This window comes from Neophocaena asiaeorientalis, unplaced genomic scaffold (assembly GCF_003031525.2).
Source record: "Neophocaena asiaeorientalis asiaeorientalis breed wild unplaced genomic scaffold, Neophocaena_asiaeorientalis_V1.1 scaffold364, whole genome shotgun sequence".
Taxonomy (NCBI): Eukaryota; Metazoa; Chordata; class Mammalia; order Artiodactyla; family Phocoenidae; genus Neophocaena; species Neophocaena asiaeorientalis.
In genome coordinates this window covers 4,911,152-4,925,346 of record NW_020172457.1, presented here as the reverse complement: position 1 = coordinate 4,925,346, position 14,195 = coordinate 4,911,152, and the positions used below count along the sequence as shown (strand labels likewise).

General features: G+C 44.4%; 2 long non-coding RNA genes across 5 annotated transcripts in view; both read right to left on the bottom strand.

Moving 5' to 3' along the window:
• Positions 1–300: 300 nt before the first annotated feature.
• LOC112394947 (uncharacterized) lies at positions 301–8,436 on the bottom strand. 3 transcript variants are annotated; one of them, XR_003002259.1, is made up of 4 exons: positions 7,919–8,436; positions 7,244–7,422; positions 4,164–5,802; positions 301–2,511 (listed from the first exon to the last, which is right to left on the bottom strand). It is a non-coding gene; the product is annotated as an uncharacterized LOC112394947 (long non-coding RNA). The 3 variants fall into 3 exon arrangements; XR_003002258.1 differs by having other exon boundaries at positions 7,275–7,422; XR_003002257.1 differs by having other exon boundaries at positions 4,164–7,422.
• Positions 8,437–8,457: 21 nt separating this feature from the next.
• The window catches only part of LOC112394946 (uncharacterized), a 234,659-nt gene continuing 228,921 nt past the window's right edge, over positions 8,458–14,195 (bottom strand). For both annotated transcript variants that reach the window (XR_003002255.1, XR_003002256.1), the window contains 2 exons: positions 9,864–11,086; positions 8,458–9,422 (listed from right to left, as the gene is read on the bottom strand). This is a non-coding gene — a long non-coding RNA (uncharacterized LOC112394946). The remainder of the gene's footprint in view (positions 9,423–9,863; positions 11,087–14,195) is intronic.

Here is a 14,195-nt window from a genome sequence, read left to right as displayed (position 1 = left end):
AATTGAGTGGAGCCAGGCGCACATATTGTGCGAATCCATTTGGATCAATGCCCAGAATAGGCAAATCCACGGAAAGCAGACCGGTGGCAGAGGGGCACTGAGGCGTGCCTACTTAATGGCTACGGAGTTTCTTTTGGGGGTGATGAGAATGTTCTTGAGTTAGATAGTGGTAAAGGCTGCAAAACGTCATGAATGTACGAAAAGCCACTGAATTGTACACTTTAAGTGGTTAAAATGGTGAACTTTGTTAGGTGACTTGTATCTCAGTAATAAAATATGAAGAATACTGGATTCTGTCTATCGAGTATACAGATTTTATTTTTGGCTAAATGAGAGTTGTTTACAAAGTCTCTACAACATATTTCTACATTCTTCTGGCTTCAGTAAGAAAAGGATGATGAATATGATTGAAGCCTTCGATGATTTATGGTTTCCACAGTTCCTGAGCATCAGTCATCATCCTGCATCGCCAAGATTATACTTTAGGCACATTAGACAGAAATGAATTATGTACTAACCTCAAAATATAATATTAGAAATATTTATGCATGCAGTTCTTCAGTAAACTTAACAGCTTGCTTTCTTGTCATCTGACACTCTCAGAGTAGAGAAGTGCGGAAAACTTAATGAATTCAGAGTTCTGGGAAGTGACGGCTTGTGAATGAGGTTACACTGTATTCTGCTCCTCTTTTCCCCAATCATATTTATTTCTCATTCTTTGGCATCCCGTCCTTCCGCAACATCTTCTATTGTCTGTTTTATGCAATAGTCAATCACTGAAAATCAGGTAAGTCATTCTGGCCACAAAGAAGAGCTTGATCCTTAAGAGACAAGCCAAGAAACAAACCTTGGCCACTAAGACTTGGGGTCTCATGAGGGCATTATTTTCAGAGTTCAAATTTGTTTCTGTTGTTATTCTTTAGTGGTTTGTTTATTTGGGTTTTTGGTAGGTCGCCAAGAAGATCTGAAAAATCCTATCTCACTTGATAGCTTTTTAGGATCTATCCAAAGCTTCGCTGTGCTTGTTAGTTTCTCCTAAGTCACTTGATGTCCTCATTTATACACCCTACTTAAAAAAACTCAACCACGAGAGTGTATGTAGAAATGGGATGTCTTTTCTCCTTTAAGCAACATCACTCATTCTTTCCTAAAGGTTTTACTTTTATGTGGATTGTTCTTTAAGAATCACTTGGAACAATGCTGCAAAATAATGCAGCTAAATGTTTAAGCAATTAGAGAGTGGTTAGTTTTATTAAACTTTGTACACAGAGTTTTGTTTGCAAAATGTTTACAGCTACTAAGTGGTTGTAGTGCATGACTGATTTGTGGTAAAATTCTAGCAATATAAATTCATTCCAAAGAAAAACCCAGAAAGACCAAGTGACTTGCCAGGATCACACTGCACAGGAATGAAGAAAAATGCAGATTAGTACTTTTAGTTGAATAGTTGCCATTTAAATAGTTACAAGCAAATTGGGTATTTGCATATTATATAAATAAAAATTAATTTATACCAACATCATAAGGCAAATGAACCATTTGTGAATCTTGTAGTATTTGACATGCTTATTAATAAATGAAAACTTTAAAAGTTTTAGTTTATTAAAATATGATTGCTTTTTAGAAAGGTATATTTTATTTTTTTAAAGTATTTGTGACTTGTTAGGGCCTTATCACTTGTTACTTGGAGCCACTCCCACCTCTCACCTCAGTAACTTCACATAATAGTTTTCAGTTAAGTAATGTAATGGTTATTTTTCCAAATAATTATAAAGAAGATCCCTGATTAAAGACATTGGTAATATTCTTTTCTTATCTATGGGTAGGTCTCCCAAATTTTAGCAAACACATATATATTTCATCTCTCTTTCTCTACACAAAGAGTTATCGGGTGTGATATCTATTAGGCTATTACAAATATGACCCCAATCCTGGAATAGAAAAAGGACCTTCGTGGAAAAACTAGTGAGATGTGAATCAAGTCTGAAATTTAGTTAACAATAAGGTACCAATGTTGGTTTGTTAGTATTGACAATGTACCATGATTACATACAATATAATAGAGGGTGAGAGATAGAAAACTTCTTTGTACATCTTTTCTTTAAAGTTATTCCAAGAAAAGGTTTATCTAAAAAGTTAGGTACTGTAAGCAGAAAGTTTGAGTCTAGACATGAGTACTTTGAGTTGTATAGTTATCTACTGCTGCATAACAAATAACCCCAAAATGTAGTGGCTTAAAACAACAAACATGTATTATGTCACCATTTCTGTGGGTCAGGAATCTGGGCACATTTTAACTGGGTCCTCTGGCTCAGGGTCTCTCATAGGCTACAGTCAAGGGTTCGGCTGCAGTTGCAGTCATCCCCAGGCTGGTTGCAGGGGGATTCATTTTCAAGTTGACTCATGTGGCTCTTGGAAGGCCTCGGGTCCTCATGAGCTACTGTCTGAAGCCATCAATTCCTTCAGATGTGCCTCTCCATTGGGCAGATCCCAACGTGGCAGGTGTCTTTCCTTAGAGAGAGAGACAGACAGCACATGCAAAAACATGAAAGAATCACAGTCCGTTTGTAACCTAATCTCAAAAGGGACATCCGCTTCTGCTGCATTTTATCGGCAAGAAGCAAGTCACTAGGTCCGGCCCATGCTCAAGGGGAGGGGACTATACAGGTCATGAATACCCACAGGTGGGGATCAGTGGGGGCCATCTGAGAGGCGTCTACCAAACGAGCAGCCCCATGATTACATCCACAATGAAGAGAACAGCCCTGATCAAGAGAGAGGCACTGGAATCAGAGCGATCTGGGTTTGTACTCCTACACAAAAACCTTACAGTTACATGATCTTGGACAAGTTACTTAATTCTTCTGTTTGTTCTCTCACGTGCAGAAATTTGAATTAATACCTACTTCATGGGACGAGTTTGAAAGTTAGATTAAGTGAGATAATTCATGTAAAATGCTGAGCAAGTGACTAGCACAAAATAAAAGCTCAGTGGTAGCTGTTACTATTGTCATCACTGTTGTTTCCTATCTGATTCAGAGTCACTTGAGCCTGACGCTGAAGATTGCTGGAGTTCTCAGGCTGAGAAGGAGGAGGAAGATGTGGGCAGAGGGAATATTACACACACGCTTGGAAACGCGCAGGTGCCTGCAGGTCAGCAGCAGCAAGCAGCTGGGTGAGCTCGAAGCCAGGCCCTAACTGGGGCGGGGGTGGGGGGAGCGTCTGGAGAAGAGGGTGGCCACCTAGGCAGGGGTGAGACCCACGAAAGACAGAGAGGGAGCAAAGTCACGTGCCAGTAGAAGAATAACTGGACAAAACACAAAAGCTGGACTAAAGGTTAAGAGGTGGGGCAAGAAAGCCACCTAGGAGGCTGCTGAGGGTGCAGAGAAAGGGGTGGATTTTGAAGAAGTTAAGACAGAAGAGAGGCAAGGCTTGGAGAGTGTGGGTGAGGCCGGGGCAGGGGAGGCGGTCAGCTTTAACCACGGCGAGAGCTGGTTTTGGGCAATGAAAATGAGCACAGCTTTGGCATAATAATTGAAAGAGGTCTAGAACAGCAGGTTAAGCTATCTAGTACCCTCTGGAGGCAAGGTTCAAGTACAGCTGCGCCTGTTTTGAGTAAGGCGTCCTTGTGGAAGAAGGCTGCGGGGCAAGTGGCTGCTTGGTCCCGACTTGACCAGTTGAAGAGTCACGCAAATTATCTTCCAAATACCCGTGTGCGTGTGTGACTTATTGGGTGGCCAAGTCTGGTAAAGCTGTTTGAATGAACACGTGATCCTTTCTTTTAAAACTTAAAAGATTTTGTATGAAAAAACTAGAAATATGGAAACAAGGAGTTGTGAAAAATATCTGTGGCTGGAGCTCTAGGTGGGGCAAGTCATCACGTGGCAGGTCTATCTGGAAACAGGGGAGTAAGTAAGGTTACTCAGGGAAAACAGAGTAAGAAAGGAAAAGACAGAGTTCTGGGGAAATAATAACCACAGGACGGAAAAGGAAGCGAAATGGTCTCATTTGATTTGCGTGGCAGACAGAAAGTCCAAGCCCTAGCCCTGAGGTGAAAGGCCTTTCCCGGACAAATTATAAGCAGGAGTGGGGAGAGGCAGGGCGGGTGTGGGAAGGGTAGGAAGGTGGAGGCCTGAGCTTTGGGAAGCAGGACGAGCTGTCACCTGACGTCAGGCTGCGGAGCTGCTCCAGGCCGGAGGGAAAGCAGAAGGACAACGGCCTGGACTTTGCCAAGGTGCCCCTTCCATGCAGCAGGATGGCACGTGGAGACAGCTGGTGGCGTAGCAGGATGACCTTCGGCTAAATCAGTACCTGGGGCAGAAAGAAGCGGCAGATGAGCCCTGGGAGGTGGGCGGCTGAGACAGCTCCCTCCCGCGCCTTTTTTTTTTTGTGGTACGTGGGCCTCTCACTGTTGTGGACTTTCCCGTTGCGGAGCACAGGCTCCGGACGCGCAGGCTCAGCGGCCATGGCTCACAGGCCCAGCTGCTCTGCAGCATGTGGGATCTTCCCGGACCGGGACACGAACCCGTGTCCCCTGCATCGGCAGGCGGACTCTCAACCACTGTGCCACCAGGGAAGGCCCCTCCCGCGCCTTTTCACCCCACTGCTAGGACCTAGAAAACCCGGCGTTGTTTTTGGTCTAACAACTTCCTTTCCAGGGTAAGAAGGTAAAATTCAGGAAAGTAGTTCAAGTGTGACCTGGGGCCTTCTTCACCTTGCTTTCCAAACCGAATGGAAACGTTAACTTTGTCGTGTCCTGGACATAGAAACCTAGTCGTCCGTGCCATGTTCCCTCCCGCGCCTTGTCAGATTTAGCTTCCAGCCCACCTGAGCCTGGCGCTGCCCTGTAAGAAAAGGGCCTGGCGGACCACGGGATCCACTCTACTCCATGGAGGCAGGGGAGCGTTTGAAGGTGAGGTCTACAAGCTCGCAGTGGGATATACTCCCGCTCTACGCCTTTCAAGTGACCCGAGACATCACTTCACCCACTTTTTCCTAGGTATCCAGTATCAAAACAAATATCCCCACAAATTCTGTGGAATTCCTCTAAAATACAACCGTTAGCAATATGCTATTAACCATTTATTAGCATTAAAAACACACGTAATTCAGGGCAATGAAACTCAAAAACTGAAAGAAGAAAAACCACCTTGGTATTTGTTTTCTTGTTTCTTATTCACGGCCCCAAAGGTCACCAATACATTTTCTCCTCTTAATCGGCGGCACGGTGCTCTTCCCCAATCATTATAACCGATTTCAGATGGTGCTAGAAAATTATATTGACTCTGAACACCAAAAGAAATCAGTCATCCTCTAAGGGGTCATAGGAGGATGCGAGGGTTGGGAAGGGCCCAAAGATTAATAAATCCACCACACACTCAGCCTTTTAACCCATGCACGACGGAGTCTGTATTACAGGAAAAATACTACAGAAGGTTTATTGTACAAATGAGTGTGAAGTTCTAGCAGTGAGACGTCGCATAATTAACCTGTTGTTTGTAACACCACTGCTCACCGCTGGCGGCAGGGAGCTGGGGGCAGGGGTGACGGCGGGGAGGATGGATCAGCTGCAGCGGCAGCGCCAGGTGGGCTCCCCTCACCGGCTGGTCTTTGCTTTCAAAGTCTTCAGGGCTGGTCCCATTCGTTCCTTTTGCCGCTGGCAGCGCAGCTGGTCTCCCCCAAGAACACTGATTTCAAATGGTGCTAGACAATCACTATTTAAATCTAAACCACCATGTGAAACCAGCTTCCTGAAGAAGCTTTAGGATCTGTTCTTCCTTCAAAGTGAATAAATAAGACAACCTAGAAAGGAAAAGGTTGAAGCTCCGCTGTCAGGTATTTACTTTGTGGTCTAAATCGAGCTTTAGCAAATCTCTGTGCATGTGCTGCTCTCACCAAATCTGATGCGGGGCGGGGCGGGGCGTGTGTGTGTGTGTGTGTGTGTGTGTGTGTGTGTGTGTGTGTGTGTGCGTGCGCACGCACGTGTGCCTGTGACTCTTTATTCTTGAGCTGCCCAGATCCGAGTGCCCAGGTGCAGGCTAAGTCAAAGTGCTACAACATACATGTAAATGGTACCAAGCAAGCAGGCGCTCTGGTACGCGTTCAAGAAAACACTTCCCTAAACCTGGTGCCTTCGTTTGAAGATAATTTTGTTTGATTCAAAGGATGACTATGATTTGGGGGTCTAAGGAGGACAATGGCATAGCTCAGAGGTAAAGTAATATACTGATGCTAATGAGATCCTAATGTTTTTTCCAGAATGGAATTCCTTAGATTGCACCTATGAGTAAAGGATTTTTGTTGGCTTTACTTAAGATTCTGCTCCCCTCCACTCACTGCACTCCCTTCTCCTTAAATTATTTTTTGCTGCAGCTCTTTTCTCCTTCCCATCATGGTTCTTGATATCATTTTATTAGGAAGCCTACAGCCGTTCCCTTCAGGGTTCTAGGGATTCAAGAAGATACTTACTGTATCTGGGACACCTAACTAAAGAGATGTGCATTCTTTTTTTTTCAATGGTTATGAAAAATTCCACACATACATTAACTTTGAGTGACAATAAATGTATTCCTAAATCTCTTCCACCTAAATTCAATAACTGTTCATTTTTGCCACTTCTGCTTTAGTGATGTTATCTACATGTACAACATATGTATACTTTTTGCTGAATCATTTGAAAGTAAATCAGCAACCATCCTGACATTGTTTTCCTAACTTCTTGAGCAGGTCTAAAAAAATAAGGCCATTCTTCTATATCGTTACAATATCTTATTCATACCTAAGAAAATTAACAATTTCTTAGCATCATCTAACATGTAGCCTATATCCAATTTTTCCCACTTTCTCCAAAAAAATTTCTTTTGTAGCTTTGTTGGCTTTTTTCAACCCCAAATCCCGTTGAGGTTCACTCATTAAGACTCTTTGGTTTCTTTTAACCTAAAACATTTCCCCACCCTTTTTTGGTTTTATCATGATAGCGTCACCTTGTGAGAATGGTTCTACTCTTGGCTGTACTGTTCACTTATTCTGCTTTCTTTGCTTAAATAAATTAACAGAAACTTAGCTTTTCTCTTTAACTTTCCTCATACATCAAATGACTGTGGGAAGAACAGCCGATTACAATGTGCCTGTGGGTGAGGATTTCAGGGGGGTTCCGCAGGATGCTAATATAAGCCAGGAGGAACAGAGGCTTCAGCTCAGGTCTGATTCCCATTTTTTACCCCCGACAGGCTTGGCCACTTACCCCTCAATAGGAGATCCCAACGCAGACTCACCCTTCACAATGGAAAAGCATCACTGCACGCGCCTACCACTACTAGGCTAGTTTTTCCGTCTCTTTAAATAAGGAAATAGAACACTATGGGCTGCAGCAGCAATCACTGCTGGGTAGCAATCACGAACTTCATCCAAGTAGCTCACTAACTGCAAAGAAATGCACATATTTTGTCAAGTGACAGGCAGTTAAATATTTCAACTGAATAGTAAATTCAAGCATTTAAAATTTAAAAAGTGCCAAGAATCACTGGCACTCTCAAATAACTATTTCACGAATTTTGTGATTAATTTAGGGGTCCCCTGTATCCTTCTGGATATGCTATTGTAATTGATAATAACAATGACTGAAGTATGCAAGATGCAGCCAGATTGTTCTCATTAGTTAAAAAATTCAAAACCCAGAACTAAAAGGTCTGCTTACTTTTTACAAATGACTAGTTACAGCTTTTGTTTACTGCCACTTAGAAGTTTTTTTGTTTTTTTTGTTTGTTTCCCTGAAGAGTGAATTTCTTCCTTTTACTTATGACTGATAAGATCATACATATCTTATACATCAAATATATGTCACACCCACACATGCACATATATGCGTGCGTACACACACACACACATACATATATATACAACCATACCGTTCTGTTACCTGAGCAGAAACTAAGAGATATGGTAAGTTTTCTGTATTATCCTTTTAAGTATGTTTTTCAAAAAATTCAGAAGAACGAAGGTGGATATATTCTTTCCCATGTATGTCTCTTCACACGAGGAGGCATTTTCAGCAGACAAAGAGTAATTACTAGCACAGGGATCAGTCACGTAGTATACTTCTCTGAAGTCTGTAAGCCCTTGGGGGGAAACTGAGGTATTTAGTTGGTGACTGTGAAATGACTTAAACAAAATACAGTGAAGTAGAGATCTTGAGTTGGGCCTCTGTTTGTGTTTAATCGTCCAGCAAGAGGTCGGTTTCCTGCAAAGCGGTCTGCGTGGGCAGACTGGCTATCAAATTAACACAGAGAAAAAAAATCCCATTGTTCATTAGTAGGGAAGTGAAAAAGAAAAAAACCGTTGATAAATTAACAGGGGCTCGTTCATTCTCTTTCCAGGACGTACATAGGTAAACAGGATGACAGCACATGGTATCTGCTTACTTTTTTTTTTTTTTTTTTTTTTTGTTCGGCTCGCCACCAGGGAAGCCCTCTGCTTACTTTGTTGAGTCTTTCAGTGACAGTCAACTGCAAGGAAAGATCTTACTCAGTAAACATCAGCATGTTTCCACTCCTCCCCATCCTCCAACCTCCAACAATCAACCTGATTGTTCTGTATTTTCAGGGCAGGAGACGGCAGGGCTGAACTTCTGTAACTCAGGGTGTCTCTACTTTAACCATTGACAGTTTTAAGGTACTGCATCGTTTGAAAGGAATGTTATTTTTTAACAACTCTTTCTTACACACAGAACACACACTTAACATTGTTAAGCTCTCCACCTCCACATTAAAGTGCTCACCTTTCAAGAACAAAATCCCTCCTTGGTGTCTCTCAGCATAGGGGCTACAAGAATGTGTTTCTATTTCAAAATCCCACCTGCGATTCCTTACTTCATGCTGTTCTGGAGCAAGCTGCCATTCTTTGTTTTTTTTTTTTCTTCCAGATCTGATAGGAAAGTTAGAGCCTGAAATGTGAATCAATAAGCCACACCGGTAACTCCTGTGTGGCAAAAGCGGAACAGTGGAAACACGTTGTCTTTCCTTGAAGTGAAATGCCAGTCTGTTCTTGCACGAGCAAACTGGATTAAGATAACGTCCCCTGGGGCGTGAGGATATTTCACAAGGAGACAGTATCTGACTATGACGCGTCTTTAAAGAAGGTAGCTTCAGAACGTTACAGACTTCAGGATACAAGAGTCCTAACCCAAATATCCAGGCCAGACTAAAGATGCAACTGTTATCTGTTGGAAGGTGCTGGATCGTACGGTGGGGAGTTAGCTCTCTGTTGACTTACGTGCCTTTAATGAATACTTTCTTACAGGAAGCAGATAAATAAGTAGCGCAGGATCTGGAGTTCTGGCTCCAAGCTGAAGTTCTGGCTGTGCTGTTGACTAGCTGTGGGATCTTGGGCAATCATTTAATTTTGCCGAGCCTCAGCACGCCGATCTAGAGAACGGAGATACAAATTCCTATCCTGCACTGGTTCTTAGAGGCATATGGAATTCCGTGTACGGGAACAACTGTAATTTTTAAAAAAGCACTACACACAAACATTGTTTTATTAGATGGATCAGGACGCTGCAGTGCCGTTTCAGAGTGAAGGCCGACATGAACTGCGGAGCGGATGGGAAGGTACTCTGATAAATAATAACAGCTTCCATTTTTGGAAGACTTACTCTGTGCCAGACACTGTGCTACGTGCCTTCTATGCATTTTCTCATCACTCACAACCACCTACAAGGCTAGTGGCATTACTTCCATTTTTCAGGTGAAGGAACAGAGACATAGCGAGGGTACAGCACTTGCTCTTGGTCACAAAGTTTAGGAATGGCAAGACCAGGATTCAGACTCCATTCCGCTTGATTCTAGGCCCAGGCTCTTACTCACCATTCTTTGCTGCTTGGTGCTTTATAGATACTGTAACGGCCAATCTTCACATGGCCATGTGGACCTCTGAACATAAACGGGCTCTGAGGTGCAGGGTTTCGTCCATAAGCACGTGAGCAAACCACTGAAACCAGCTTTGGTCTCGAACAGCAGAAGCGGCACCTAACAACCAAGAGGAAGGAGAAAACTTGGAAACCGGTAGGATTTGGCCCCAGACCCTCCGCCACATTCTGACTTGCGGCGTGACCATAAGCAAGTCACATCGTCTCTAAAGCCTGGTTCTCCTACTAGTCTTAAGCAAGCTCAAGCCTTTGTAAGTCCAGCAGCCCCCTCCCGCATGGGATCGTGGCAGTGCTAAAACACCGTCTCCAAATACAGCCCACCAGCTCGTCCTCCAAAGCTGCCCGTTTCTATGGGGCAGTTTGGTGGGATGGTCCAACGCAGACTTCTGGGGCTGGAACGTCAAGTTCTGGAACTCGCTCCCCGCACAAACTGGGGGAAGTTACTTGACTCTCTGTGCCTCGGTCTCCTCATCTGTGAAATCAGGGTAATAACAAGACCTACCACGTAAGGTTGTTGTGAGAATTAAGACAGAGAAGGAGAAGCGAGTGGAACTGGAAATAGCACATGTACACATTCAATAAATGACGGTTACAACGATAAAAATAAGATATCGGTTTTCCTTCAGCCTGTTATAAGCAGAGATGTGGCTAAGAGATCTGTCACGGCTCCCAAACGGAAGGGCTCCCGGATCCCGTGCCCACACCCTGAGCTGTACGGGGCACATTCCACAGTCGCTAACCACAGAGGAGTCTGATGAATACTAAACCCTGAAAAGATGCCCTCGGATCTACAAATGGCATCTCCAACTGAATTGACCCAAGTGAGTGGTTTTCATATTTTCTGCTTTCTCCTCTTCCCATTCTGAGACCTGAATATGGGATCCATACCCTTGATTTTGAGCAGAAGTTCGTGTTACAGACTTTTTCTGATAGTAAATTGGAAGTTGACTGTTTTAGAGAAAAAAAACCGAGATCAAACACTGATGACCACCTAAAAAAAACTTACTGGGGGATCCTCCAGGAACAAAATAAAACAAAGCTCCCGTGAGACTGAGTTTTAAGCACAAGCCTCTACTTACATAGGGCGTCAAAAGAAATCTGTAGACAGATATTCTCCAGGCACAGAATTCCTCAGGGGGCATTTGTTCAGAAGACCAGCACCTGGAATTTAAAAGACAGTATATGAGCCCTTAGGAAACATCCCAGAGTTGACAGAGGAAACAAAGTCAGTTTTTTTTTTCTCTCGTTACTCCACCAGTGTGATAAAGAGATGAATTTTTTAGAAGGAAAAAGGAGCACCTTCTCTTTCCTGCTTAAGACACACAGGCGGGGAAAGTTCCTGCCCAGCGAGCGGCACACACCTCCTCAAGCTGGAGTTCTCTCTGTGTGAAGCTGGTGTGGCTGTGTGCATTTCACAGCCCCTCAAAGTGTGTTCAGCTAAACGTCTTATGAAATAAAGCACTGTATGGACCCTATACCTCCAGTCACGGAGAAAGGCGTGAAAGCAGCCTGCACGCGAGGCTTCTATTTTCCAAACTGGTTTTGCAAGCTCCTGCTGCAGCAGCACAGACTCCAGAGGGCCAGCAGAGGGCAGCACGAGCCTGTACATTTGCCCTTTTCCTGCTTGGGAATCAGGCGGAGGACGATCTAGAAAAGGATCCGGGTGACTCTCTCCTATGTGGTCTAACTTTAAAGGTGGAAAGCACCTTTCGCCACATCACAGGAGCGGGAGCCCACGTCGTCGAGGTCTTCGTTCCTGAAAACTGGTTGTTCGAGGGGACGCTCGAGTCTTCCGCCCACGGGGCCTGCCCAGCTCCTGGGAGGGCTTCGGAGCAGCTCCAAAGAAGGTTTCTTAGGGAGGCCTGGCTCTCAAACGCTCACGTTTCTGCCAGCGAGAGGCTGAGTGACTCAGCAGTGCCATGCAGGAAAGTCTGTCCTGTCAAGTGACTGCCTATTGAAATGTCTAAGTTAATGATTACAACCCCTCGGAGGAGGAACTTAAACACCGCCAAGGCCAGAGGGCAGGCTTGCTCATCAGCGGACGCGTCAGACCTGGTTCACAGGTGTGACCTTTCAGCCGAGTGCTACTGAGCGGGACTGTGCTCAGGCGCTTTAAGATGCCGTCAAAACAGGGACGTACTATGTTAGGAAGATTCTTCAGAGTTGGGATTGAAATTCAAGAGGATCTTGACCAGTAAGAGAAACGGCTGAGAAAAGCAACAGGTATATTCAGTACTGTCTTACAACAGAAAAATCAATCTAAAAAAAATCAAGCAAGTGGAGAAGTACACATGGGAAGGAAGATCTATCAGGGTAAACACACACAATTCAAGCCGACGTGGAGTCACACACAATTCTGGAATATTTAAACAACGTTATAAAATGATAGCGTGTTTCCAAAATTGTCTGATCATAAAAATGAGGATAGGACCCAAGTCAGAGAGGAGCTCTTTCCCTTTTTGACAGTGGCTGAGACGTGCATCAGACGGTGGGAAATGCCCACATTTCTGGGAGCTTTTCAGTCTTTGGAAAAGTATTTGGAGTAGTTCACTTAAGCTGCTGGGAAGTCCTCCTTCAATTAACCTTTTCTTGTAAAAGCATGTGATAAAGCCTAATTCTGCACTATGCTTCTTCCATCCTTGCTGTCACTTCTCTGAGGAGCTTGGGACCTGTGCCTGCAGCCTCTTAAGACTTAGATGCACGGATGTCATCTGCAGTTGGGGAGACCAGAGCACAAAAAGGTTTGGTCAGGAAAACTGTATGAGTTGGTGCTAAGGTTTCTTAACTATGAGGATATAAGCTTGACAGAGGCATTTTCAGCTTCCCATAACTTCTCTGCCCTTCCCCCTTCCCAGGAGCACTGGAAGTCTGTGCCTTCTACAGTTGCTCTCATCTAAGTATGGTGCTGAGGCTTGTACCGAGCCCATCACCAAAGGGGAGAGCGAGAGCCAGTGAGCACTCTTCACTGACGGGATTCCTGCTGCTTTCCTGGCAGGGGCTGTCAGGGGTCAACCTATACTCTCCACTGACAGCCCCCTGTCACAGAGCCCCCAAAGGTGGTCTTCTTAGGTGCTCAGCGGTCACCCTTTTGAACTTTTAAGGTGTTAGAAGCTGACCTCTGTCAATCCCTGCTTAGAATCAACGTGCCACTGAGCATCTTTCCCTTATCTCTGACTTTCCTCGTGAGCATTAGCTTATCTGAGGTTGGTACTTACGCACTGCCTTTTTACCCTAAAGTACTATTAAGCAATCCCCCATTTAATGGCCCATTTAACTGGGAACAGAGAGACGAGCAGTATAAGCTTTGAGATCAGAAAGACCAGGATTCAGATTTTCCCTCTGTCACTTGTTACACAGCTTGGACACACTGTTTAACCCTTTTGAGCTTTAGTTTCTTTATTTATAAAGTGAAAATAATAATGTTAATTCTCAGAGTTGTGAAAATATAACTAACTCAAATAAGACACACGGTAGGTACACAGACCTTCAATAAATGTCAACTAACCCCATCACCCCCAAGTTTCCCCATGAGGGGATTGGCTCATCTGACATTCTGGATAACAGTTCCTAAGGCATTATAATCCATATGTTAAAGCTGGTGTGAAAGACTGAAATAATATTGGCCATCAGTACACGGAACCTGTGGGGCTGGGGGCTTCTCTGGCGGGAAAGGGTAGCACATAAGCCAAGGGATGTTGCAGCAAGGAGTCGAGAGTCCAAGAAAAGAGAAGACAGATACAATCTGAAACTGGGGTGAGGATATTCTAACCATGTCCCGCTATCTATTCACGCATCACGAATTCACCGAGATGGCAACGTAGCAGGAGCTGAATGAGGCTCAGAGGACACGAGAGCAAGCAAGGCAGGTGAGTCCAGTGTAAGTAAACAAATAAACAGATAAGGACAGGATGGAACAAGGGCTCCACAGGAAAACGGCTTGTATGGGGGCGAATTTAGGGCCACGTCCGTCCGAGGGAGGGGCTGGGACAGTCATGTCTTTCATTGAGGTTGATTAACAACAGCCGTGCTACAGAGCCACGAGTCACTTCTCAGTACTAATGATAAAGACAGGTGCTTCAAAATCAATCAGCAGGACCTCACTGATTGCCTCCTAAGAGCCCGGCACTGGGCCGGACACCAGAAAACCAGGTAAGGAGACGATGCCAATGCACTTGCACACGGCCTTACGATCTAACTGTGGAACGACGCCTAACACACGCAACAGGCAAGTTGCTGCAGGGTGCACGCAGAGGACAGCACAGCAGTCATT